This window comes from Ambystoma mexicanum, chromosome 1p (assembly GCF_040938575.1).
Source record: "Ambystoma mexicanum isolate Mex_15411 chromosome 1p, UKY_AmexF1_1, whole genome shotgun sequence".
In the NCBI taxonomy this organism is placed as follows: Eukaryota; Metazoa; Chordata; class Amphibia; order Caudata; family Ambystomatidae; genus Ambystoma; species Ambystoma mexicanum.
In genome coordinates, this window is record NC_090921.1 from 656,299,211 (window position 1) to 656,327,156 (window position 27,946).

At 44.3% G+C, this 27,946-nt stretch overlaps 1 long non-coding RNA gene across 5 annotated transcripts; it reads right to left on the reverse strand.

Annotated features, from left to right (window-relative positions):
• Positions 1 to 53: 53 nt before the first annotated feature.
• On the reverse strand, positions 54 to 26,134 carry LOC138578637 (uncharacterized). Of its 5 annotated transcripts, none has more exons than XR_011303993.1 (9): positions 26,032 to 26,134; positions 24,755 to 24,965; positions 22,369 to 22,561; positions 21,757 to 21,896; positions 21,169 to 21,336; positions 19,661 to 19,732; positions 19,296 to 19,347; positions 2,838 to 3,090; positions 54 to 2,258 (listed from the first exon to the last, which is right to left on the reverse strand). It is a non-coding gene; the product is annotated as an uncharacterized lncRNA (long non-coding RNA). The 5 variants fall into 5 exon arrangements; XR_011303994.1 differs by having other exon boundaries at positions 54 to 2,073; positions 2,150 to 3,090; XR_011303996.1 differs by having other exon boundaries at positions 54 to 1,419; positions 1,926 to 3,090.
• Positions 26,135 to 27,946: the final 1,812 nt, after the last annotated feature.

Genomic DNA, 27,946 nt, shown 5'->3' on the forward strand with positions numbered 1-27,946 from the left:
TGGACCTATAATCACCTTAACCCAAAACAGGCCACCACTTAAGAAGCAAGTACACAGTTGTACATAAAGCAGGTTTATTGTACAAAAGCTCCAGGGAGCTGTTAGATGGTGTTGCAGGACCAAACTACCCCAAGTCTCAACAATAAAACAACAGTTGGCAGTTTATATACTTTTGCAACAATTCATTATTATCTTCAGATCATATTCAAAACACACCTCTTCTTGGGATTCGTTATAGTAGGTCCTGACATTGGTGCATGTTTTAAACATGAGTATTAATTGCTAGCAATAACTGGCCTAATAACGTAAACATTTGCATATGATTGCACATGGTGTCGCTGACATATTTTAGCAAATAGAGGAAGGTCTACTTAAACATGATTTTCCTTGAACAATAAAAAGCCATATCCATTCCACAGACTCTGGGGCCTTAATTGCTGTGGCTCTGGTTATCTGGAAAAACAGTTAACCATCAGACCCTGGCTTCAAGCCTTATTTACTAATCCCCTCTAAAGATTTTAATAGAAAGGGCCAGATAACATATGTTCCCTTGCAAGCACTGTGAACATTGCCCTATTTGAACAACCTTACTACTAGGTAACCAATTCCCTTTCCTGTAAATCATTTTCCTGCTACTTTTAGAATGCCTGTTTAACAACTAAGCATGGAAAATAACCCATTGTATAGACTGGTGTTCCTGTTGCATTCACAGCTTTAATATTGTATCTTTCTAAGTGCATGAAGATCTAATATATATATATATGCACTCTAAATGATTGATCCCACCAACAATTGACTCAACTTGACACATATGGATTTGCAACATTGTCTTAGTTTTGCTGTCACCCCCCTCCTGCCACCAGTATGCTGTGCACAACATGAATCCCTCGCAATAAACAATACCTTCCTTGACCACCCCGACATTTGCCCCTATAGTTAATACTTTCACTAACAAATAATCATCCTCTTGGGGAATATCTCTACAACCATCTCTTACCCTGGTTTCAATATGGACATCCTTCTCTGCTGAATCAACCCAACACGTCCACCCACCATTTTTGCAATCTGCTCATCGTTCCACACAAGCATGCCAATTTGGTGAGGGAAACAAAACAGCTTCAGTTTGAGTGGGATGAAGTAGTGGTGGCTCTAGTTTTGGACATGGTTATGATCATCATGGCTGCACTTGGCTGCACTTGTTGGTAGCTGTGCAGAGCAACAACGTAAAACTAACGGGCGGGAACAAAAAACAAAAAAAGACAAAAATAGGCATCACGATCTTCACACCAAGGCTCAACCTGGTAGGTAGCCATGCAAACAAAGAGTCTATCCATAAGTCATTGGTGATCCCATCCTCAGTTTCCATTACCTCTTTCAGTTTATGCAGAGCAGCGATAGTTCTGGTGAGTCTGCCATTCTCTGTCATTTGGAGACACAAATGTACAGCAGTTACTCCCTATTTTCTGGCATACTCTGCCCCCCATTTCTGTCAAGAGGCAGAGTAGCAGTTTTGCAAATTCTTCCTTAACGGCACTAAACACAGATTCAGAAGTGTTCACAAAGAGCAAAGAGGTTCGTACCTGGTCACCCAAAGCCATTTGGCATTTGCCACTGCTTGAATGCCAGGTGCCAGGAGATAGGGAAAAAAGGTTTCTGTGTGGCTAAATAGCTGATATCGAGCAGGAATGCTAAGGCCTGTGATAATGCTGTTGAGAGGTAGTTGGACCTTTTCCTTCAGAATAATTATCTGTGATTTTCGCCATCAAACACAGTCTCCGATTTGTCTTTATATGGTGATGAAGGGGACACAAAGGGCACATGAGATGAAGGAGGCGCAGATGTAATTTCAGGCATTGGATGGGCCAACATTAAGTGCTATTCAGGGATTATAAGGATGGACATCTGGATAGAGAAACTGCGCACACCTCACCAGGCTGGTGGCAACTGCCTGTATGCACACTCTCTACAGATCCAGAAGTTGTCAAGAAGGGCAGCCGTACCCCCAGCCAAATCCGCAATGCATAGAGTGTTACTGCAGTTCCCATTTGTGCAAGCAGGCACCGTGCCATCACCCTTAAAACAGAGAAAAATGGGTAAGTATGTACCTTAACGGGTTGCTCTGGTACTTTGAGTCACGTCAGATACTGACCCACACACTCTGTTTATTTGTGCCACCCTTTCGTCTGAGAATCCCCTCATTCCTCCAGCTCTGCAGCTCTTCACCCCTTGCTCCAATCGATTTTCAGAAAAAAGAACTCCTACCAAAATCAATTGAACACTTTGAGTACACATAATATGTGTGTGCTCTGCCTGCTCAGCCATTGAGCAGCTCTCATCACTTGATATAACTGATGCTGTAATGGACTGCCCTAAAAACCCTAGACAAGGCAAAATGCACTAGACATAGCACATCTGCTACCTCCATTTCATTTGGAATAAACACCCTAGGCATGCCAGAAGCATGGGGAATGAGGGAACAGATGTAGCAATATCCTATTAATATCTCTCTCCCCACCTTCCTCATATGGCAGTACCGTATGTTTTCAGCTGCAAAACCATGTGCATCCATTATGGGATTTGACTTATCAAAAAAATAATTATCAACATTTCTTTTGCCTCTTAACATTTTCTCATCATACTTCATAATGTTAGAAAATTCAAATTGGTTGTCATCTTCAAACATGATGACCGAAGGACCCAAAAAACACAAAAACATCTATTGTTACACAATTTACAATCATAAACATTCCTTTTCTTATAGCAAAATTGTTTAAACTCCAGATCTCCATATGCAACCTCCCTCATACTAAAACAAACTGTGAATCCCTAGGGCATACTTCACTTCTATGCCTGCTCCTGCTCCCGTGCAGGTCGAGGGCTGCCGGTATCCATTAGAATGTCTTTTAGGTGGATCCAACTCTTATTGCCCTCCACATACACCGCAGACGGAGTCGCGTAGACTACTGCATGTGGACCATGGAAACACTACTCATTCCAGCAATGCACAAAGGTGCGGATGTAGACTCTGTCCCTGGGGAGAAGCTGTATCTTGTGCTGATTGTCAGTAGTCTCCCCGCTTTCTCCTGTTGTCTGTTGGTGAGAAGACAGAACTTGTGATGATATAATGTAAACAATTTTTGTTAATGCTGTAAGATACTCCATGAAATCCTCACCTAAAATCGCTGTGGTCTTGTGTGCATATGATGTCATACATGTAGGTGAGAGAGGTGTATGTAGCCTATGCTCAGTCATGATTTTGTGAGAGCTTAAATAGGGTCCTTCCTTGGCTGATTTTGTAAGTAAAACAAAGCTAGTAGGAGGCAGATGATCCATGATTTATCTAACTCTGCACACAATTTGGCTAACCTGACTTTAAGGACCCCAATGAGCCTCACCACAGTTCCATTGGTCTGCAGGTGATTCACCAAGCACAACCAATGCTTTATTGCTAGCAGCAAAGTGATTTTTGTGAACAAGGCATTAAAGAAGTGGGCTCCATTGTCGGATATTAGAACTTCAAAAATTCTCTCGGAAATACCTCTCTGACCAGAAATCTTACAGCCGATTTAGCATCATGGTGTACACAGAGACCAACCTCAAACCACCAGGAAACTGGACAAGCCACAAGCCACCACAATAAGATATCTGTAATTACTGCAACTCTTTATCACATTCACAAAATCGATACAGAGCCGCTTGAATGGACCCGATGGCCTGGGCAAGACCCCTGTCACTGACCTCATGATATTTGTGGGATTGAACTCCTTGCACACTACACAATTCCCTACAAATCAATTTACCTGTTCTTGTAAGTTAGGGATAAACCAATCCTCCTGGAGCTCTACTAAGATTTGTCGTAGAGAATTATGTGATGGGTATTATAGTTGCTCTAGGGTCAAAAGCATTACTATCTTTCCCGTCACCTGCTGTATCCAAAGCAAATGGGAATCTGTGAAAGGAAAATATGCCACTTCCTTCAACACCTTGTCTGTGGCATCATTTCGAAAGCTATTGAATTAGTGTGGTTAGTGTGGGTAGCGCACCTAAGTAGACGAATGCATGCTGGACAGGGGACCCATCAGAACTCCTAAATAATCTTCTCTGCCATCTTGATAACCCAGAATGGACGGTGGAGTTGACATAAGCAGAGCCAGAATAAAAAGTGACCGCCTTCCCCTTACACATTTCTAGTGCCTCTATAAGTGCAACCTGTTCTGCCGCTTGTGCAGAATAATGAGAAGGCAACCATTTCATCAATCCGACCCAGTTCGTCCCATCCACAAGACCCATGACAGTTGCACCCGTATGCCTCTCTACCGTCCCTTGGTTGATGATTGAAGACCCATAAAAAAAAAATCACCTCACCCCCCTCCTGGGCATTTTCTTTCAAATGTACCCTCTCTTCCTCTTCTGCCTCATAGGTGGTGCAATTGTGAACAGTATCCTTAGACTGTACTGGCTCTGCTGCAAATGATGCAGGATTTACTAGGTGACATCGCACAGGATGAATTGATGAATTTGATAAGATGACCTCATACCCTGACTCCCTCTGAGTCGTCAATGTGGATTTACAGTTTTCTAGAATCGCAAAGACTGCATGCTCTACGTTCATCGTCACCGGGCAACCCATCGTAATGGTTGAAGACTTTTGAATTGCAAAAACCGCTGCCACAAGAGCTGGTTCGCAAGTGAACTGTTCCTGCATTACTGGGTTTAAGGGTCTGCTTTAATATGCTAAAGGTTTGTGGCCTAGCAATGTCTGCTGGGTCAGGACTGTTGTCATCACCTACCTGTTTGAATGGGAAAATAAAAAGAATGGCTTCTTGTAATTTGGGATCACCAGGACCAGAGCATTGCTGATGGCAGCCTTGAGTTCCCAAAAATCTAGTGCCGATCACTCGGTACGCTTCTATCAGACTTTGGTTTGCTCCTTCTGTGCTTCCTTTAGGTCCTGCAATAAAGGACTCACATAACTAGAGTAATCAAAAATCCATGATCGACAATAGTGACAAATAGTAGGGAGAATTCTCCAAAGTGGCTAATTTCCCTAGTGTCCCTCAGCAGCTTTGCTGGATTTCTAAGATTTTTTTTTCACCTGGTAAAAGTGTGAACCTGTTTTCCCACTTTTACATGTGTTTTGCTGTGTGTGTTTAACATGTTTGTGTTCATAGACTGTGGAGCCTCACAGGCATGATCTTTTTACTGTGTGTTACACAGCACCCTCAGTGCATTGACACAGGGTTGTCTTTTTCAGACTTCCCACTTTAAACTCCATATTATGGGACTGACTACTGTCTCCCAGAACATGTAAAGTTGCCATTGACTTTATTAGTCTTTTTAAAACCATAGACCCAGTACAAACTATATTACATCGAGTACTTGAAAGGGTTAATATTCATCCCTTTTAGTCTGTCTCTCAATGAACATTGTTTCATTCCCTTTTCATTAAGACTTGGCTGGTGGCAGTGGTATCTACCCGATGTTTCCTACCGCGGTTATGTTAAATAGCCCTGGTATTGTTTTAGGCTATCTTAGTATCCTCGTACTTAAACCCGCTGGACCATATTTGTTGTAATTTGGTTCTGGCTGGGTTTATTCGCCATTTCTTTTTGTAAAGGTCTTTCTCATGTTTTACTCTGCGCGCCATACCAGGTTTGGTCCCTTTGTTCGCCGACCTTTGGCGGGCTTCTGCACAGAAGCCTTCCTTAGGCGCCTGAAAGTCTGGGTGGGCAGGATGTGAGGGAGGGGTTTTAGGACCCCTGCCAGGGGTTCCCTTGGTAACCCAAGTCACACTCCTGTTTGATTGGCTAGGTGACTGTCCCGCCAGGACAGCCACCCTGCTGTGTAATTGACAACCAGGCTGGGTGAATGGGGGAAAACTGAATAAAAAGCAAGTCTCTGGGACTGAGAAGGCAGAGTGGCCACTGGATCGAGAGAACCGAAGAGAAGCTGACAGAAGAGGACTTCTACCACGACTGAACCTCCCGGTGAAGCCCTTCTGCGGGTCCGAATCTCCAAACTTCGACGGCAGGGAAGATCTGCAAGAAATCTTCTCCCCTTGAGCTGGTGGACCAACCAGTTTGCCAAACTGCAAGCCAGGCCTCCTTCCTCTGGTCGAATTTGCTGTGCACAGCTACAGCTACAGTGAACCGGATAGCCAGAAGGACCGGACCCTGCTTGGGCTTTAAGGAGTGCACCTTTTATCTGTAGCTTTGCTCTGCTGCTGGTTTCTTCCTTGGACAGTGCAGGACACTGCAGTCTTCCTACTTTGTGTCAGTCTGACAGTCGCTTCAGGAATCTTGAGCCTGCTGGATTTGCCAGGAACGTCTGCCTCAGCTACAGCCGCCTTCTTCATTTAAGGTACTGTTCAAATCCAGTTGTTTGTTTCGTCCGACAGCGGTGAAAGTGTGTGAAACCTTTCACCAATATGAGGGCTTGTCCTTCTCTATTCTTTAAAGTAACTTTTCTTCTGACCAACTTCGTTACGAACTCTTAACAAAGACTTAACCGCGAACTACCCTGAACTGTGTGATCCTCTGCAAAGACTTTTGGTCCATTGACTTTGGCCCAGGGCCTCTTGATTTGATTTTCTCGCCGAGTTCCTTTTTCTAGATTGCCCTGCTTACTTACTTGCTGGTGCTGTTCAACTTTTGCCTAGCCTTGTCTTTCCCTCCCTTTTAAATTGCTGGAGTGCCATTTTGCTCACACTTCATTTTGAGCTTAACGTGTCCAGAATCTATTGGATGGTATGTAGTGTATTAAGATTTTGATTTTTCAACTCCTTTACATTAGTGAAATGTTTTACAATTGATGTGTAAATAAATGTATATTCTTTTATTTAGAAACCTTGAGTCAGTGTTTGTTTGAACCATAGTAATTGCTGTCCTTTGTGTAACTATTGGTACTACTCACTTTACTCTTGAGATAAGTCTGGCTGCTCAGCCATCGCTACCACTTTACTGTGTAGTACAGGCTTGTACCAAAAGTGAATTTGTACTGTCACTTGTAATCTTAATTATGTGTGTTGTTCCTAAAGGCTACTGCATATGATTCTGCCTAACAACAAAGCCCCACAAACTGCTGCATTTGTTTCACTGTGACAGGTTGAGGCATATTTTGCATCATCTTCCTTCTGGTGGGCGATATTACTTGCCTCAAATAAATTACCTCTGTCTGACAGTATTTCATTTTCTCTTTGTACACTTTATACCCCTTCTCCGCGATCAGGGTGAGGAGTGTAATTGAGTCTCCTCGACACTGCTCCTCTGAAATGCTGCAGACTAAAACATCATCCATGCACTGAATTATGGTACTGGACAAATCTAAATTCCCCATATCCATCTGAACCACCCTGTTAATAAGACTCAGATATTTGCAGTACCCCTCAGCAACTTCTTATGTTCGAATCTTTGACCCCGATACTTAAATGCTGTGAGGTACTTAGAATCAGGGCGTAAGGGAAAAGAGAAAAATGCATGCATTCTTTAAATCAACTACCATGAAGTGGGTCAACCCATTAGGGATGTTACAGAGAATGATGGGGGGATACAGGACCACCATAAAATCCACCTCAACAATATTATTGAGGCAGCACAAATCCTGGAACATCCTCCAACTGGACCCCTTCGCCTTCTTCACAGTATAGATATCCTTGTTGCATGGGGACACAGAGGATTGTATTATATCTTGCTTTAACCCATCTATAATCATCTCATAAATCCCTTCAGCTGCCTCCTTGGACATGGGGTACTGCTTAACACGTGGTAATATTGCACCGGGTTTCAATTTTATCCTCACTGGTCCAACACTTTCTAGCAGCACCACATCATGAGGATTGCTGGTCCAAAATGGTCTGCCACTTTTCCCAAATCCTCCTTCCAAAAAGACAATGGGGGTCATTACAAGTTTGCCGGTCCAGGAACTACGGTACCAGTAAGCTTGCCGGTACCATAGCTCCCAGACCGGCAAACTAAGAGTTCTGCTCACAGGTGACATTACGGCCACCAGGACAGACCTGGTGGCCGTACCGGCACCCGAGAGAAGAGCATGTCGGATGCACCGGCACCATTCTTAATGGTGCCGGTGCATCCGACCTCCCCATTCCCATTGAGCCCTATAGGGCATGGGAATGGGGAGTAATGCATTCTGACGCCCGCGAATGGGAAATTGCCGGGTCCGGCTGCCCATCCGTGGGTGCCGGAAAAAATTCCAAGTTTGGCGGGAGCCTGCCGGTTTTACTGGTAAGGCTACTGCCAAACTTGTAATGAGGCCCAATGTATCTTTAATGATAAGCATGGTCTGTGATACTTTCCTATGCTCCATCGCTATCTGGCAAGCCACCCAAGTTTCAAAGACCATCTCTCTTGCGTCTTCGGTGTCTTCAAACTATTGCTCGTTAGACAGGTCCCTTAGCGTTAAGGTTGGATCGATGCAACATACTGTGCGCCCCTCTCCGCATTCCTGATCTGTGCCTGAGAGAACCACCCTGTTCTTCTTAATCATTACAGTCTCTAAGATTATTGTAAGAATGGTGCCTGGTGTTATTTCCTGTGGTACATCAGGCCAAAATAAAAATTCAAATGATTGTCGCAGGGACTGATTTCTGATCCCCAGGACCCACCTCAACAAAAGCATCACCCCATAGAGAAACAATGCAGTATGCACAGGAGCCCCCCTAATCACACTGTCATTACAGCAGGTCTGAAAATGTGCTACTTCCGCCTGGGGTTGAACATACAATAACTTCCTCCATGAAGGCAATCGACATCTGCAATTTGCTCAGACTGTCCATTCCAAAAAGATTTACTGGGGTATCCGTACAATACAGTAAAAGGGCTGATACATTTTGATTACCTAGCTTGATACAAAGATTTTCAGTATAAGAAATCTACAAGACAGCCAGAGAGAATCCCTGCATGTCCATTGTTTTGACTGATAAGGGGTCCTCATCTTGCTTAATAAAAGACTTGGTAGCTCCTGCGTCAGCCGTAAATGAAAACATTTGGTCACCTACCTGCACATCTATCCAGGGTTCCTCTACTGGATCGGTGGTAATGGAGAGGACGGGACACATCAGAGATCCCTGTGGGCTGTCCTATTCCTGGTACATATTAGCACCTGGGAGAGAAAAAGGATTTCTCCCAAAAACACTAGCTCCAGTGTAGTGCACAACTGTTTCCTGGGGTAAAGAATTATTTTCCCATGTCTGCGATGATGCTTGTGCTGGCATGGTCGGTGGGATCCCAAAGATCTGTGCAGCCACAGTTGCTGGGTTCTGTTAAACCCGTGCCTGCTGCAATTGCACAGGACCTAGGACATATGGCAGGGTCAGGCTTGCATCTGTTGAGCTCGAGTACAGTGGCCTTTCATGGCAATCCCGTGACATGTGCACCAACCTTCCACATGACTAACACTGAAACCCATACAATCCTCCACTATATTTCCTCTTGGCCCATTAAACCGAAGATCCATTCCTCCGGAACCCGCCAAATGACACACCTCACTGTGGAAATCCTCGTCTGCCCCTCAGCAACCTTCTCATTGGCCTCGGACCGGGAACATGCCCATCCACCTAACCCTGCATCATAACCTGTTCAATGTGTCTGTTGTCCCGGTTGCCCCTGCTGTCTCTCCATAGAATTTGTAATTACTGCCCCTTCTAAACAAATCTTTGCCAATTTTGTTTGAACAAGCTTAGCCTCTTTTGTGCCTGCTCTACATTTTCCCTCTCTTTATCCTGTCTTCTCTTGCAGAAATTCACAATGTGTACCTGAATTTCTGGCCATCTCTTGGCCTCATCCCTACTACTTTATCTAAATTGTGCTGGACTTCTTTTGGAAGTCTTTTCTTCAGCATGTGGTAAATAATTATCATATTCTTGTCCCATGCTACTCCTGTTTCTGCCCTCCACATCTCAAGAATTAACTGGATGTCTGTGGCAGGATCATCATCCAATGCCAAATCATGGTTTACAAATTTGGTACACTGCATGCAAACCTATGCAAACTATAAGTTTACAAAGGTTTACGAGTGTTTGAAACCTTTTCTGTAAACCTTTGGTTTACATTGCGTTTACACATAAGTAAACCAATGTAGTTATGCAAGTCCATTTGGACTTTATGGTCCAGCGATTTGTAAACCCTAAGTTTGCTATGGTTTACAAATCATGAATACTTTGTAAACCTTAAGTTTGCCATAGTTTACAAATCATGAGTACTTTGTAAACCCAATGTACACAAGGTACAAATGAACATTTCATTTACCAAGAAAATGTATTTGTAAACCTAGCGTACACCTGAAATTCTCATTAGTAAACATTTGGTTTACCGAATTTACAAAGCGTGTAAACCTTTGCAAATAGTTTTCAGTTCCGTCTTTTAAGTGCACTTTTACTTTATTAAATAGTAAACCTCTTAAAACACAATGGGCCTCATTATAAGTTTACCAGTTCGGTAACTACAATACCTGTAAGCTTGCCGGTACCGTAATTCCCGAACCAGCAAACTACGAGTTGTGCTCGCGGGTGCCTTTCTGCCCGCCAAGGCACCCACAGAGCAGCACCTGTGAGCACAGAATTTCGGATGCACTGGCACCGTCATTAACAGTGCCGGTGCATCCGAGCTGCCCATTCCCATTCAGCCCTATGGGGCCGACTGGGAATGGGGAGCATCTTTTTTCCAGTGACCGCAAATGGGCAATTAACGGGTCCGGCAGGGCCGTAATGACCCGGTAATTGCCCATTTGCGGGCGCCAGAAACAAAATGACACCGGCAGCAGCCGTGCCTTTACTACAGGCACGGCTACCACCAATGTCATAATGACCCCCAATGTTCCCAGGTTGTGTTTTAGGAGTTTACTAACAAAACCTCAAATACAGACCTGGAATCTGCTGAAGTAGCTATTCTCCCCTATCTGCAGTGACTTAGAAAAGGCACATATGATTTGAAGAAAACTTGATTGTGCATCACTGGCAGCACACCTAAAAAATATATTACAAGCCTTTCAACCATGTGATTGCATGACAACATTACACTGCAAACATCACATAAGATGTAGATCCATAACAAAACATGTAAAACAATAGCAGTGATCGAAATTGCCAGGAGCTAGGAGTTATTTAGCTCCTGGTTATAGCCAAGGAGAGCCTGGTTACCTCGAAACCAAGAGCTGCCTGAAGCTACTTCTGAGACCCCAAGCAAGTGGTGCTATACAAACATGGTTATGTAATATTAACTGGGTAGGTTTGGGTATGTGTATAAAAGAGAATCATGGATACACTTAAGAGACATGTAAAGCATATTGGATTATATATGAAAATGGACAATAAGTTAAAGTGTGAGTCTTAAGCAAAGCTTACATTTGCTGTGCTCGATGCACTAGCCACTGGTCCCACATGCGTAGCTCCAGGCTAATTGGTGATTCCTGATACACAGGAGCAGAATTTTGATCGTGGTCAAGAAATCCTAATTTCGACCCCTACAATTGTAACCAGCAATTTTCTCTAGGATGCTAGACTCTTGCTACACCACACCTACACGTCTTTTGAATTGTCGGTTACTCCTCCAGTTATGGCTCTTGACTTGTCTTTTTTAATCTAAATTCACCAGTCGCTCAAATGTCATAAATGTCCTCGGTGTGCCAGAGTACCAAAAACAACTTCACTGGTCAAATGAACGTAAGCAACAGCTATAAATTACATTTAAAGCCATGTGAACCAATAGTTTAGTGGGTTTAAAAGTTAAAGAAACCGTTGTATGCCGACCATTAGGCATATAGAGGCCACTGGCAAATGAAATACATTTTTTTTTAAAAAAAACACTGATGAAGCCAGATTAGCTCCTACAGCACATAGAAGAGAACTATAGGTGAAGCTAATGTATGCTATATTGGAAACGCACAATAAAAGCATTTTGAAAAACAACATCCCATATTTAGACAAGTCCAGCATTTGCTTCTCCTAGCCTGCTAAATTACTGGTGTGTTCCTCAACCCCAGAGCACCAGCTCTCACCTCCCAGAGGTTTCAGCAAAATCACAATTCTAATCCCAGACAGTATCCAACTTGATTTCACATCCTTCGATTGGAGTAGGGAAATCTGACTAAAACGCAAGCAACTTACAAGGCACACGCGTTCAAAACAGAATAATGGTAATTACAATGTGTGTGAATGTTGTCAAGTAATTGTACAAATTAAGCCTTCCAGGTATTGGGGCATGTTGTACGCGGTCATTAGAAACAGAAACAAACCAATTGGGCAGTTAGAAGCATCTTTTCTGCCAATTCCCTGATGCAGCAACAATTTTATCAGAAAATAGTAATATTAACCACATACGAAGCAAAAATAGCAAAACCTTTCATCTGTTTTAAAGTGTAGGGAGTATTCGATAGTTTTTCGGAAGAATATTTCCTGCTGGAAAGCAACACCATTTGTGGCATAATAGACATTAGAGATAGTGATTTGGCCAAGATCAGAGTTTTGTCATGTGGGGGACTTAAAAATAAAGTCTGCTAATTCTCCAGTTTATTGAGGCATGTCACATACTCCTTCAGAATCAGGTGTCCACAACGTGTTCCCCATACCCACTTTGTAAAGTTTGGACTCTCCAGTGCGAAGGTCTTACTTCTCTGTGCCCTCATCATGGAAATATGGTTCCCCTGGCCACTTGATGAAGCCCTGTATCCCCCTTGTGAGCGTGTGTATGAAATTAGCATGGTGTGACTGACATAAACATGCATAACTCAAATTCTAAAAAAAGCAAAATGAGGACCGTTAGCTAACTGTGACTTACTGCTTATAATGAAAAGGAAGGAAGAAAGAAAGAGAGCGAGAAAAAGAGAGAAAAAGGGAGAACAGAGAAGGGAGAGAGAGAAAGACAACCATTAGCACAGAGTGGCAGACCACTAATAGCGAGCGCCTCCTCCATGGTAGATTGTCAGAAAGTAGGCTAACCATTAGCAATTTGTGGCACACCGCTTGGAGTGAGCCCCTCCACAGTGCCTCCAATTCAAAGAAAGGAAGAAGAGGACCATAAGAATAGTGCGAGACTGCTTAGAGACAGATATTTACTTGGGATCTAAGGGGGTGAAGGGAGGACAGGAAGAAAGAGGGAGAAAGAAAAAGGGAGAAAGAACAAGGGAGAAAGAACAACCATTAGCACAGAGTGGCAGACCGCTTATAGCAAGCGCCTCCTCCATGGTAGATTGTCAGAAAGTAGGCTAACCATTAGCAATGAGTGGCAGACCGCTTGGAGCGAGCGGCTCCACAGTGCCTCTGATTCAAAGAAAGGAAGAAGAGGACCATTAGACTAGTGTGAGACTGCTTAGAGACAGATATTTACTAGGGATCCAAGGGAGAGGAGGGAGGACAGAGAATCACACACAGGTGAGAGAGAATTGCGCAAGGAGGGCACAAACAAGACCGAATAAATGCTGGTCTAAAAATGTTCCCAATTTGGGACAGTGGTGCAGTTTACATCACTAAGCCTAAATGCCTATGCATTGTTAGACATCGAGCAGCCTTGTATTACAATAGCCGTTTATTACTTTGCATGTGTTTGAAGTCTAAAATCGTCTAACCCTTCAAACAAATTCCCCTTAGCCCCTTCATTTCAAGATGTTAAACATTCTTCAGTGAAAGATGTGTACATTGTGCTTCTTTTAATCAACTACCAATAAACTCATATCCAAATTTGAACAGCTATCCCAAAATAAAAAGGGATTTGTTACCAATCCGAGTTAACATTAAAATCCATCAGCAACATAAGGTGTTGCTGTTCCCTCAGACCTAATCAGATTTCCATAAACCCAACTTATGCTTGTAAAATGCAGCAGGCGAAAACCCTGGCGTGCAACAATATTTCGTCTATTTTTCGAGTACCCATCCTTACACTAGCAGTTGTCTAGCTCTCTTACCGGGAAGCTGGAATAGCATAGAAGTAGCTCTTGGAACAAAGACTGGGTTAAAAGCAATCTGGATTGTAACTCAAGTCATCTGACTATCGACTACCTGTTATTAGCAGCAATGAGGTTATGAGATTGTGAGTGGGGACATGTTCCTACTAATCAAAATAAAGATTTGATGGATAGGGGCACCTATGAGCAGCTCCAAGGTATCCGGCATCACCTAGTATACAGGAAACATATCTGGAGAATGAACAGCTTAGTATATGGCATGCCACAAATGTAACTATCATTTAAGATCCAAATTATTGTCCATTATGTATGCCTCATTGGAATGTGATTGGAATTGTGTTTGATAATGTTTTGCTATTTTTTTATGGTGGGATTGATTTGTGGAAAGTTTATTTTAAGCTATACACTAGGTTCTATTATTAATATACTGTATTTTACTTGTGTCATAATCCTCCTTTATACACATTCCCAAAACTGGTTATTTTCACGTAGGTATATTTAAATTGCAGCGGTTTAACTAGGCAGTCAACTGTAGCTCCTGGTATTGCTTGGTGTCAAAATAACTGAGCTCCAGGAATCTACAAGCATTAGATAAGTAGCTCCGAGCAAATGTCACTTGCTGCATTCCATTTGAGGAGGACAAAAAGAGACTAAATGGTCAGTCTTGCACATGGTGACAAATTTCACATGGCTCAAAGTGTTGCACTTTCCACAATGCAAAATACAAATTATATTTATTTACTGCTTATTTATATAGCGCCTATACATGAAATGGTGTTAAGGTGCCACAAGACAAAAGTGTGTGGGTGGGGAGGCAGGGAAGAAAACAAAATGGTACCGCTATGCCTTGTGTCATTCGGATTGTGCACGTGCAGTAACAAGGAGTGCAGGGGGAGGAGAGTGGGGAGGGATACAGGCAGGGGGTAAGGGAAAATTCTAGGGTGGGAGGGAATTACAGGGTAGAGTGGTGGCATACAAGTACAGGGGGAGGAGGGGAATAAGAGGGCCCATTGGGCTAGGCAAGTGCCAAGAGGAGGCCAGGTGGGCAAGTGCCAGGGGATGCAGGGAGTGAGGACCACATGCTAAGTGCGAGGACGGGGGTGGACCAGGCTCGGTAGGGATGCACACCCAGTCAAGCTAGTGAGGGGAAGGGGGCATGGAATGGCATGTGCAGGTTAGGGAGACCACAGTGCTGGGGAAGACTGGGTGAGGAGGGACTGGTGCCATGTAGGACTCAGCAGGGACCAGGCAGACAGTCCATGAGGCAGAGGGGAGCATTAGCAGGGGTGGGGGAGAGAAAAGAAAGAGAAAAGGAGGGTCTTGAGAAGCTTCTGGAAAGGAGATCTGGCTCAAGCCTGAGAGGGGCACAGAGGCCATTCCACATAGGTTCATGCCGAAGAGAGATCTACCCCCTGCTCTCTGCTTAGGAAAGCATCTGATCTGCAGAGAATTGGAGCTAGAAAACCGAAGGGCTCTAGCAGGGAGGTGTTTAGGGGGACAGAGTTGGATGTAGTGCAGTCCCCATGCCCCAGAAAGCCTTGTGGAGGATGCAGAGGGTCAATTTGATCCTCACAGTCACGGGGAGCCAGTGGAGAGGTTTTAGGACTGGAGAGATGGGGGTCCATGAGCTTGAGGCCAAGGATAAGTCTAGCAGTCCTATTCTGGATTAGTTGAAGGTGGTAAGGGAGGATAAAGGTAAATTGAGGAAGAGGCTGTTGCAGCAGTCCGGTTTAGAGCAGACCAGAGCTCTGGAGACATTGAGTTTCTGGGAAAAGGGGAGGCAATGGAGAATGCCTCTGAGGAGGTGCAGCTGAAAGTGGGCCTTCTTGGCAAGATCCACGATGTGACGAGAGAAATCGAGAGAGGAGTTGAAAATGACGCGAAGGTTTTTAGCCTCACGAGAGGGTGAGGGGAGGGGACCCATGGAGGGTGGCTGTTAGGGAGAATTCACCAGAATGGTTAATTTCCCTTACCTAATGAGTCCCTCGGCAGCTTTGCTGGATTTCTAGATTAATTCTTTCACCTGGTAACTGTTAGCCTTTTTTCCCCACTCTTACATGTGTTTTGCTGTGTGTGTTTAACGTTTTTGTGTTCATAGACTGTGGAGCCTCACCTGCTCCACAGGCATCATCTTTTTACTGTGTGTTACACAGCACCTTCAGTGCAGTGACACAAGGTTGTCTTTTAGACTTCAAACTGCATTTTTCTGGGACTGACTACTGTCTCCCAGAACATATAAAGTTGCCATTAACTTTATTAGTCTCTGTAAAACCACAGACCCAGTACAAAGCATCTTACATGGAGTACTGGAAAGGCTTAATACTTATCCCTTTTTGTCTGTTTCTCCCTGAGCATTATTTTTCTCCCTTTTCATCAAGACTTGGCTGGTGGCAGTGGCAACTACCCTATTTTAACTACCGCGGTTAAGTTAAATTACCTTGGTATTGTTTTAGGCTATCTTGGTAACCTCAAACTTAAACACGCTAGACCATATATATGTTGTATTACGGTTCTGGGTGGGTTTATTCACCATTTCATTTAGTAAAAGTCTTTCTCGTGTTTTACTCTACGCGCCAAACCAGGTTTGGTTCCTTTGTCCACTGTCTTTTCGCAGAAGCCCTCCTAAGCCGCCTGTATGTCTGGGGGGGAGGGGGACAGGATGTGAGGGGGGGTTTAGGACTCCCTGCACAGGATCTCCTTGGAGACCCATGTCGCACTCTGAACTGATTGGCTGTGGTGACTATCCCGACAGCCACCCTGCTGTGTGATTGACAGCAAGGCTGTGTGAATGGGGGAAAACTGCATACAAAGCAGGTTTCTGGGTCTGGAAAGGCAGAGTCGCTACTGGAACGAAAGAACCGACGAGGAGCTGACGGAAGAGGACCTCTACCACGACTGAACCGCCCGGTGAAGCCCTGCTGCAGGTCCGAATCCTCAAACTCCAAAGACAGAAGATCCACCAGGAATCTTCTTCCCCTGCGGCTGGTGGGACCAACCAGTTCGCCCAAACTGCAAGCCAGGAATCCCTCCTCTGGTTGAATTCGATGTACAGAGCTACAGTGGGCCGGATAGCCAGCAAGGTGGGACCTGCTTGGGTTGTAAGAAGTGCACCTTTTATTCGTTGCTTTGCTCTGCTGCTGGTTTCTTCCCTGGGCAGTGCAGGACCCTCCAGTCTTCCTACTTCATGTCAGTCCGACAGTCGCTTCAGGAACCGTGAGCCTGCAGGAACATCTGCCTCAGCTACAGCTTCTTCTCCATTTAAAAGGTACTGTGCGAATCCGGTTGTTCGTTTCGTTCAGCCGCGGTGAATGTGTGTGAAATCTTTCTCCAATCCGAGGGCTTGTCCTTCTCTACTCTTTAAACTAACTTTTCTGCTGACCAACTTCGTCGGGAACTCTTGGCAAAGACTTAACCGCAAACTACCATGAGCTGTGTGATCTTGAGCAAGAGACTTTTGTCCTAGTGACTTTGGCCCTAAGCCGGTTTGATTTGATTCCATCACTGTAGTTCCTCTTTCTAGATTGCCCTGCTTACTTACCTGTTGGTGCTGGTCAATTTCTTCCTGACTTTGTCTTTCCCCTCACTTTTAAACTTATGGAGTGCCATTTTGCTCCCACTTCATTTGTGAACTTAACTTGTCTGGAACCTATTGGGAGTGGTGTGGTTTATTAAGAGTGTAATTTTTAAACTGCTTTAATTTAGTGAAATGTTATACAACTGATGTGTTAATAAACGTATAGTCTTTTACTCAGAAACCTTGAGTCAATGTATAGTCTTTTACTCAGAAACCTTGAGTCAGTGTTTGTTTGAATCATAGTAATTGCTGTCCTAATTGCTGTGTAAGTATTGATACTGCTCACTTGCTCTTGACATAAGTCTGGCTGCAAAGCCATCGCTACCACTTTTACTGTGTAGTACGGGCATGTACCAAAGATGAATTTGTACTGTCACTTGTAGTCTTAATTGTGTGTGGTGTTCCCAAAGAGTAGTGCATATAATTCTGCCTAATAGTGGCCAGAGAGTAGGAGGAAAGGAGGAAGCAGGGGTCCCAATGAGAAGTATCTCAGTCTTACTGGCATTAAGGCAGAGATTGTTAGCAGCGCACAATACCTGAATAGCAATCAGACAGTCAGGAATGAGAGAGGAAGAGGAAGTGGATGGATGCGTGAAGGAGCGCTGCTTATCACCCGCATAACAGTGGAAGTGAGTTGAGAAGATGGAGATCAGGTGGGCCAGAGGAGCAGGGTAGATGTTGAAGAGCCACGGCGAGAGGATAGAGCCCTAAGGGACGTCATAGGTGGAGAGTGTGGGAGATGAGAGGAAAGGGCCCAGTTGAACCTGGGAATGTCAGTCAGATAGGAAGGAGGTCAACCAGTCCATTGCCAGGTCCGTGATGCCAAGGGTATCACAGAGCCAATTTATAAAGGTGGTATGATTGACCAGGTCAAAGGCAGTCGAAAGATCGAGAATAATGAGAACAAATGGCGAGTTGGAATTCAGATTTGAGAGCAAGTCTTCATGGGTGTTCAGGAGAGCAGGTTCCGTGCCTCTGGCTGCTCTGAAGTCAGGCTGGTTGTTGTGGTGACAACCAACAGATTCAGTGTGCTGCATCAGTAGGGAGATGACCAACTTGTCCAAGATTTTGCCCAGGAAGGGGGTAATGAAGATAGGGGAGTAATTAGCAGGGCCGCAAGGGTTGGCAGAGCGCTTTTTAGGGAGAGAGTGCACAAGTGAGTGCTTGAGGGGTAGTGGGATGGAGCCAGTGGCAAAGGAGTGTCTGCAGAAATCAGCCAAGGCTGGAGGAAGGGAGGCAAGGTTGTCCCTGATAGTTTGAGGAACAGGGGAGCACTTGTTTGGAAGAGACTTTCACCAGTTGCCAAGATAAACTCTGTGCAATGCCTAGGCCACACATTTTGCAGTTGACCTCGCACTATTTTGTACCTGGTGCCACACCAAACTGCAGCTTCATTGGTACAGCCTGACACAAATAACAAGCAAGCACCATTATTACCAATGATGGCAGCAAATAATTTGAATGTGGAAACAGAGATGTACACGCACACAGACTGCCCGATATCTAAAAATACAGATAATACATACAGAAACAAATAATGGCACATAAACGAACACATAATGTACACACATCACACATTGCTCATGCAGATACAAAAACAGCCCTGTGGCACCAATCTACTTCTCCTGCCACAGCATGGGTGAATGTGTGGATGAGTGACTGTATTTATCAGTGCACAGAGCACTGGTAGAATTACATGGGATTGTATGGATGGAAGACAAGGAATGCTAAGTTTAGTACCTAAATCCAAGTTTAATTTTGAGGACCACGGTGTTTGTAAATGGGAAAAGATAAATTATTTTAAACATACCAAAGATGTCAGGGTCAACAAGAGTCCTTTGTTGGCTGGTCTTCTAAGTAACCTATAGGAAACACAGATAAAGAAAATCTTGTCACTGTGCAGCTGCATGGGACATCCAAAAGTAGTAATTGATATATGTCTACACTTAGGCCAAACCAAAAAGGACTTGAATAAACAATTAAAAAGTGACAAGTATGGGAGGAATTGCGATAGAAATATAAAGAAGACTTCAAGATATGGTTTGGCCTTGTAAGTGAGCGAAATAAGCAAAAGTTTGTATTTATTTACTCTATATGCTTAATAAAAAAAAAAAAAAAAAAAAAAAAAAAAAAGTAGTAATTTAAGTGAGGAAAGGTATTAGCAGGACATTTTACTTATCTGATGGGAGCTTGGATTTGCAACACTGCCATCTCTTTAATGGTCAATACATGTATGGGTTTTGGAACCTGCAGAGATAAAAATGAATAATTTGGTTTGGATTCCATGATGTACTTAACATGCTTCCCTCTTCTAACAAGACTAGTTGGTGGTACCACACACATTGGTCTGCCATTAGTCCTTAGAAATAAAGATCTTATACTGAATTTAGACATCTGCGATGAAGCACCCCACTGCATTTCATCCCATGGTAATCCAGGTCCCCAAGCTTTCTTAGCCATCCATCACAGAAAAAACGTCTCCTACTCCCTCATGCCTACAAAATTGTCAGCATCATGTTAGCGGTGGCCCTCCTTTTGTACTGGGTTTATTGTCCAGGAGAAAAACTGCTCCATCCACTTTCGATTTATGTTCACTATTGCTAGTACCTTTCCCCACCAGGTTAGGTGTTTGGGCAACCAAACTTCTAAATTTATCTTTAATTATTTGGAGGTTCTTTCCACCATGTTGCCGGGTCAGGGTCTTGACCCCTCCCAACCCGTCATAGGCGTACCAAGGCATATGCCAGAGCTGATCCTATCCCAGTGGAGGGGTGAGGGCGTTGGGGGCCTTAGGCCATGACGCCCCTGGGCATACAATGTATCTGGGTTTCTACTGTTTCCGGCCCTATGGATAAGACCCGGTACAGAACAGGAGGAGCAAACTGGTTGCCCTAATGGACATTAACTATCCTTCCCCATTCAGGAGCAGAATGGGAGACCAACACTCACTGCACGAAGCACAGAGTTGCTGGGCAACTGGAACTAGCAAGAGACTGCACAGGAATAGGGCAGACCCAGAAACACTCCACAAATCTTGTAAAGTGAGGCACCAATGATAGAAAGAGGAACAGAACACAATCAGTGTCCTCATGGCTAGCAGTAGAAAAATGGAGATTGAAAAGGGATGTGGAAAAAGGCCCTCATGAAGACTTCCAGGGAAGTCCCAGCACAGAATGGAAGGGTATGGGAGGAAATGACAGTAGATCAGCTAGTTAATGACAGGGGAAAACAAGTGAGCCATGTGTCCATTGGAAGCACAAGGAAGTATCTAGACAGGAAAGGGAGGGCTATAAAAATCCAGGAGTGTCAGCTGGCAGTGAAAGATGCTTAGGAGAGGTTGGGAAGAGTTGAAGTAGGACCAAAAGGCAACATACGCATGTGCAGCAGGTGGAGGACTTGGAGGAGGGTTTGCTTTGTTAGGATGGAGCGAAAGTAAGGCTTTCGGACTGCGTAGTTGGTACCAGTTTAGTTGTATGTGCTTGAATGAGAAAGCAAGAAAGAGAATGAGAGGGGGACAGATAGGGAGAGGTTAGATCAGGATAGTAAAGGGAAAGTAGAGATAGACTAGGAGGAGAAAGTAGAGAAGGGATGCATGGATGAAAGGAAGCACAGTAGACAATGTTCAATGTACAATCTTCAAATAAATATATTTAACATGTGTGTTCTGAATGGCATTTTTGTACCTTTTATAGCTTCTTGTCGATGACTTCCCGTGTTAATCTTCCCTTTTGCTACATTCAAGGTCCGGCAGGTAGCGTGCCAAGGTGCTCATCTGTCTTTGTTTTGCCATCATCACTGTCGCCCTTGGTTTCACAGGGTACACCAAGAGGTTTGCTACAAGAAGAAATGTCCTCCGTGCATATAAGAAATGAAAAATGATTAGGTTTCTCAAGATTTGGAAATTGTTCAAATATTTAATGAAGTCACATCCATAAGAATATTCTCTGTATTTGGTGGTCTGTTTATTTAGTTCCTTACAGCTTTTCTATTTTTCTGCCTAATTGGTTATTTATTCCCATTGTATGGTGCTTTGGTGAAACAGTTGTGTAAGCACAATACATATAATTATAGCGCTGTAGGCTTACGTAGTCTATTGCAAATTTTACAAGGGTATCGACCACAAGATGTCTTCACAGGAATGCCGGATGAAGAGGGGAAGACAAGAGGCAGGGGGAAGACTAAGGTTTCACTTGCATATTGACTGATGAAATAAAGCATTTATTTTAATAGGGGCATCAAATAAATTTCTTTTTTACCCAAGGGGTGCTTACTTCTGATGCTGTTGCCGGACCAGTACTGCGATGAGATTAAAACACTCTGTTCCGGTCCCCCTTTTTTTTCCACTGAAGAGCCAGTTCCAGGCAGTGTTCAATGACCACCTTCTGATGCAAATCCATTCTGTCCCAGTACACTGAAATAGTAGCACAAACATTAATATGATACATAATAATAGCAACAAATGGCACTTCTTACTGGGTAATGATATGCTATGGCATTCATAACGCACCTGTACACAAGTGTTTTTAGGTGCATCAGCCTAGCAAAAAAATAAACTTCACTTTAAAGCCTAGCTTCTACCTGTGATGGCTTCTAGTTTGACACAATTGGTTTCATTTTTATCTGGATATTCAAATTTGTTAGAACACCATGCTTACAAGAAGCTAGTATTCACCTCTGACATGGGGCCAACCCGTACTTCCCCAGTTCGGGGACCCAGATGAGCCCAAGGCATGTAATCACAAGTTAACCAACCAGTGGCATCTACCTAGCCCCATTTCTTCCAGCAACGTAAACAAAGTGCCTGTCAGTGTTTTTACAAAGCAGTCTTCTGAGAGTTAATGACTTGGATTGGAAACCCACTACTGGTGTAATAAGAGTCTTACCCAGGTCTGCCTTCAGCCACTTGATTTAGAACTGGTGCGGCAGGCTTGCGGCTTCAGCTAGATCGCACTGAGACAGCTTGTGAGGTGAATAGTGAGCGCTGTGACCATTGTAGTGCAGGCCAGAGCTCCAGCAATGGGTTCTTCACTTACACCTGGCTAGCCTCTGTTTCCCCCCACAATTAAGACAGGTAAGCTATTAAAAAATGTATGAAGAAAGAAATAATTCAAAGTAAGTAGATACCAGAACATGGCAAAAGGGCAGCAGAAAGAATGCATAGCTGCTCAGCCCCATATTTAGGTCTATGCTATCTTGTAAAACCTAACATTGTAAAATGGGATAAAATGTCATATCATCAGCATGGTACAGTATTAAGGAGCATTTGAAAATGCAGACAAGTTTTATTAACTCTGTAGACATCCCCGTAGGATCATCCATGTCGACTCCCACCCTCTCCTCCTAGTTCTCATTCCTACACCACCCACGCTCCCTTACAATGACAGTTCAGGGGGAATCATCTGACACATTAAATATCTAACAATTAGAAAACATTACAAACTCCTTAACAGTAATAAAGCACCCACATCAAGAACTATGAGTGAATTTAAGGCTGCAGCAAAGGCTTGCTGTCCAGGACCGCACAACACTATTTTTAGTGCAGACAAAATTGACAAAAGGGTTACAAATCCCAGAATTTAGCTCTCTTCAACTACATTTTTTATCAGGTTCTGATGCCCAATGCTTGCGAGCGTACCCCACAATTCCTATGAAACACAAATAATTGAGGAATTCCATTTACTAGTTCACAGGTACAGCACCCGAGAATGCCAGGTCCACTGCTGTGACTTCAAAGGCCATGGTGGTAGTAGACTGTGCACTGCTCAAGGATGCAAGAGATTAGGACTAAAATTTCAGAATTAACAAGTCTAGTCTTGACTCACTACACTTTCTCTCCAGGTCCTGTAATCCAAAGGCCACAGAGCCTACTCTGCAGGGTACCCCTGCACACACATCAAATCCAGAACTCTTAAGATCATAGCCCGCTATCCCCCCGCACCTTTAAGTCCAGGCCAAATCCAAGACTACAGAGGCACGCTCTAGGAGCTGCACTCCCCGTCCCCCACCCCCCATCACCAGTTCTGCAGGTGTGACCCCCAATGCACCCACAGAGGATCTGTTTTCTTCACCTACAGCATGACTGGGGAACTGCCAACCATCCAACATGCCCGTTATGAATGGCTAAAACACATGATAGACTGCATGAGGGGTTCAGTAACCCATCACCTACTCCAATCATCACGCTCCAGTCGCCAGTAGAGGCTCCAGGTTCCACCCCCACCTCATGAGCAAGATCCTACCGCATGAGCCAGATAGATGTAGATCCCGGGATTACAAGAGGCACTTAGCATGTGAAACACATTAAAACATTCATCATTAACAAGTAGATTCAGATTTAAAAACATAATAACTTGTGTATTAATAGAATGATAGTGAAAAACCAGAGCACACATCACGTTAACCTTTGTTTCATTAATCCACATGCAGTGCAAGTGCTCACCATAGCAGAGGTCTTAACATGAACTCTTCGTCGCAGATCGTTACAGAAAGGAAGCTCCAGGCTATCAAATAGGTGATGCAGTATGGTTGGTGACTAAACACATTCCTCTGAAGGGACCATGAAAATTAAATCCCAAATTCCTAGGGCCTTACAGAATTGAGGCCATAATAAACACAGTAGCTGTAAAACAAACTGTGCCTCCCAATATGTGCATACACCCGGTATTTCATGTGTCCTTGCTCAAGCCAGTTCAACCAGGCACTCGTACCAAGACACCCCCAGCCCCAGTGTTTGCGGAAAGTGAGCCGGAATACAAAGTCAAGAGTATCAAAGGCTCATGGTGGTGCAAAACACTTTATATTACCTAGTAGACTGGAAGGGCTAAGGACCACAAGATCAGACATGGGAACGCAGCACGAACATACATGCCCCATGGTTACTCACTAGGTTTCATCACAAGCACCCAACCAAACCAGGACCCAGTAGCTGTTCCTTGAGAGGGGCCTTCGGGGGGAGTGCCATCAGGATCACTCTCAAGACCACCATGCATTTGCACACCTCATCACCTTCAATGGGTAGCTCGCACTCCCAATCACACACTAAGGGCACCCCCAGATTTGGGAAGACTGGGGAAGGGGCCATTTGGACCCATCTATGGCAGGCTCGGCATCGAACAGTAAGGAACTTCCAAATTCCATCAAGATGGCCGATCATCAGGCCAAGGAAAGCATCTAGGAAGTGCACGCTAGCTAATGGGACTGGCTGGCTATAAAAGGCCACACCCAGGTGTGCAGCTCTGCTTTGATCTGTACAAGCTGCTTAACGCTTACCAGTTAACCTCTGTAACTCCTCATTCAGTGACCTGCAAGAAAAGGGGAAAACCACATCATAGGGGACCAAATCAGCAACACTGGTTTACTTCCATAGACTTCATGCGACTCCTTTCTGACTTTTCTGCACTCTGGAGTCTATCTCTCATCAGCGCAGCTATCCTTCCTGCACGTGGTTCATCAGCGCTTCAATGCCGGACTTCAGCCAGACCTGCAACAAGGAGAAATAGCAATGTTACAACTCAGCAGCGCTGGTCATTGGGCTGGCTCTCCCCGGATCCAAGATCAGCCTCCCCAAACCCCTGCTCTGCGCTGGGGAGAAGGGGGGAAAAAAAGCACCTGTGAGCAAACTGTAACTTCCTCTCGTGACCCCATGCAAGAGGAAGTTACAGTCCTTAGCTACAACCCGGTCTATTTATTTATGCAATGTTTGTCAGATACATCGACCTAGGTTAATTATTTATGTATGCAATGTTTGTGGGATACCTGTATCCAATGAACATTGCATAGATAAATAAATATACAGGTATCCGACAAACATTGCATTAATAAATACCCCTACTAACAGAAGACACGATGCAGCCACCCAACTGCTTTCAGAGGGGAGCTGCAGGTGGTGTGCCGGGTGTGGTAAAGTAAAGGAAAACATTGCTTATTGCGAACAGAACTCACCCTGTTTCAATAGTACCCAAGGGGACTTTTTTTTATACAATGGGATGCAAATTGTGCATTTTAAGGAATATTTACTCAGCAACACGGGTCAAAACTATTATCCACATAGTGAAGTAACTAATCACCAGTGCCATGGAAGTGGTTTAAAGTGGAATTGATATATAGTTTGGAAAAGAAGCAGCATAAAAAAAATGCACCGTTTTAAACTATTATTTTGCTTATTTAGTTTGAAAGGAGGTCAACTGCCAGCTCCGCCCCCCTAAAGCCCACATCCTCGGCAGCACCCCCCCAAACTCCACCCCCACCCCAGCCCAGCCCTTGTGGGATCCCCACCAATGGGACTCAGGCAAGCGTTAGCACATTATGAAAGACAGTTGTTACTTCTCTTAATACTTACCTTGGAAATGGCACTTTGCTGCAGGGTCAGTAGGAATCACACCAGCAAGCAGCTTTTCGTACTCGCAACTGCAGTGACAGCCCGGCCCTCTCCACAATCACTGACAGAGATTAGGTTGATTCGCAGATTGAATAGAACTAAGGGTTTCACCCACACTCGCACGATTATGAGGATCACGCATACATGCAGTTCCCCAGCACTCACTCACCAGCTTGTGTTTCCTCCCTGCAGACCTGCAGCTCAGGATCCTTCCCGCCAGAGCAACCAGTGCAGAACAGACGCTCCTCGGAAGCCTCATGTCTTTGCCAAAAGAGGGCCCACAATTCCCCAGGGCATTTCATAAACATCCGGGCCGAGGCAAAGTACTAGAGGAATGGCCATATTATGAGCCTTCCAAGCCATCCAAGTCTCGTGTCATTCAAGATATACAACTATGTTTCTATAACGGCAACATTCTTTAAAATAAAAAAAAATGATGCAACGTTTTCTTTCATGGAAAAAGACCTATGAAAGTAAAACAAAGTATTAATCTTTCAATGGTGGAAATAAATTAAGGTCCCAATAATCAGGCATTTGTTTTCTAACTTTGCAAGAGGAGGTTTTCCTTTTTTCCGCACATTATGATATGATATGATGTGGCATTTATAACCCGCCTATACACATGTGTTTCAAGGTGCGATGAGGCAAAGGAGGGGGAACCATCTTACTAGGCCAGGTGTCATTCAGCTCGGGCAAGTGCATGGCAAGGGGGAAGGGGAAAAGTGAGGGAGTGGCGGGGAGAGGACAGTGCAGTACATGGATACATAGAATACATAAAACAATAAGTGAAACGTACAGCCAGCTGGTGGCAAGTGCAAAGGGTAAGAGCAGACATCAGGTGTCAAGTGCTGATTTGGCTATGAATGAGAGAATTGCTTACTCATGATCTTCATTACTCTTAGACCTGTTCTTCCTCATCGTAGTGCCTACTCATTGAGGCCCCGCCTCCATTAGCAGGAACCTTCTTCCATCTTTTTTGTTGTTCCGCCTCTATCTGTCATCACATACATTATTGTGCCTGCCAATAAGCCTGTAGTTCCATACTTCATAATCATATGGACCCAGTCATCTCCACTGGGCCGTACAGAGTGGGTTATAAGTACTGTGACAAGCAAGAACATGCCTAGGAGTAATGAAGAGTATGGTGACTATCCTGGTTGTGATGTGGGTGTGGTTTTATTGTTTTTGTGATATTTATGTAATGTCTGAGGTGGTTGTGATGTGGAATGAGAAATCACGGGGGTCCCCTATAAATGTGCCCTCCAGGGACAATCAGGCAGCTTAGTCAAAGGCAGTTGACCTAATTATTCTCTCACTTAAACCCCCAGGGCACATATTGCACACAGCCCGGGGTGCCATCCACACGCTTGCCTGGATACGTCATTGGGCACAAAGCAGGGACAGATTAAGATGCATGGGGGCTTGTGGCAGGCCATTTCAAAATGATATTTGGGACTCGCTTGACTAAAGATGGGAAAATCCATCTGAGGTGGCTGTGGGGTGCATACATTATAATGGAGATATGTTCCAACCAGCAATCCTTCCCTGTGGTTTTATTCTGTGGGAAAATCTTAGATAAAACAAAAGTAAGGGTTGAATACCTGCGGCTCATCATAGGTGACGTTTATTGGCCTCTGCACGGCAAAACAAAGATAGGCAGCCAGCGAAGAGCTTAAACACTAAATGTCCACTTACAAAAAGCTATTAAACTCTCTTTGTTAGCAAGGTGCTAGTGTAGTCGAAACAGTAGAAAGGCAACACGGTGAAAGGAATGCTGCTGGATACTGCAAGCCCGGAGGGAGTGGACGGTCTGAGTGCGACAGCCTCTGTAATAATCACAATCTGTTACACTAAGTAACTGATTAAAACATATAGGGGCCTCATTAGGACCCTGGTGCTCCCATAATGAGCGGTGCCGGTACGGGACCGGCACAGTTCATTATGGGATGCCCTATTACAAGGCCTGCTAGCGGGTCCCGCTTTTCACGTCTGGTCTGACCAGACGTGAAAAGCGGGACCCGCTAGCAGGCCAGGATGCTAACAATAGGACCGTCATTAACGGGCCCGTTGTTAGCATCCTCCCC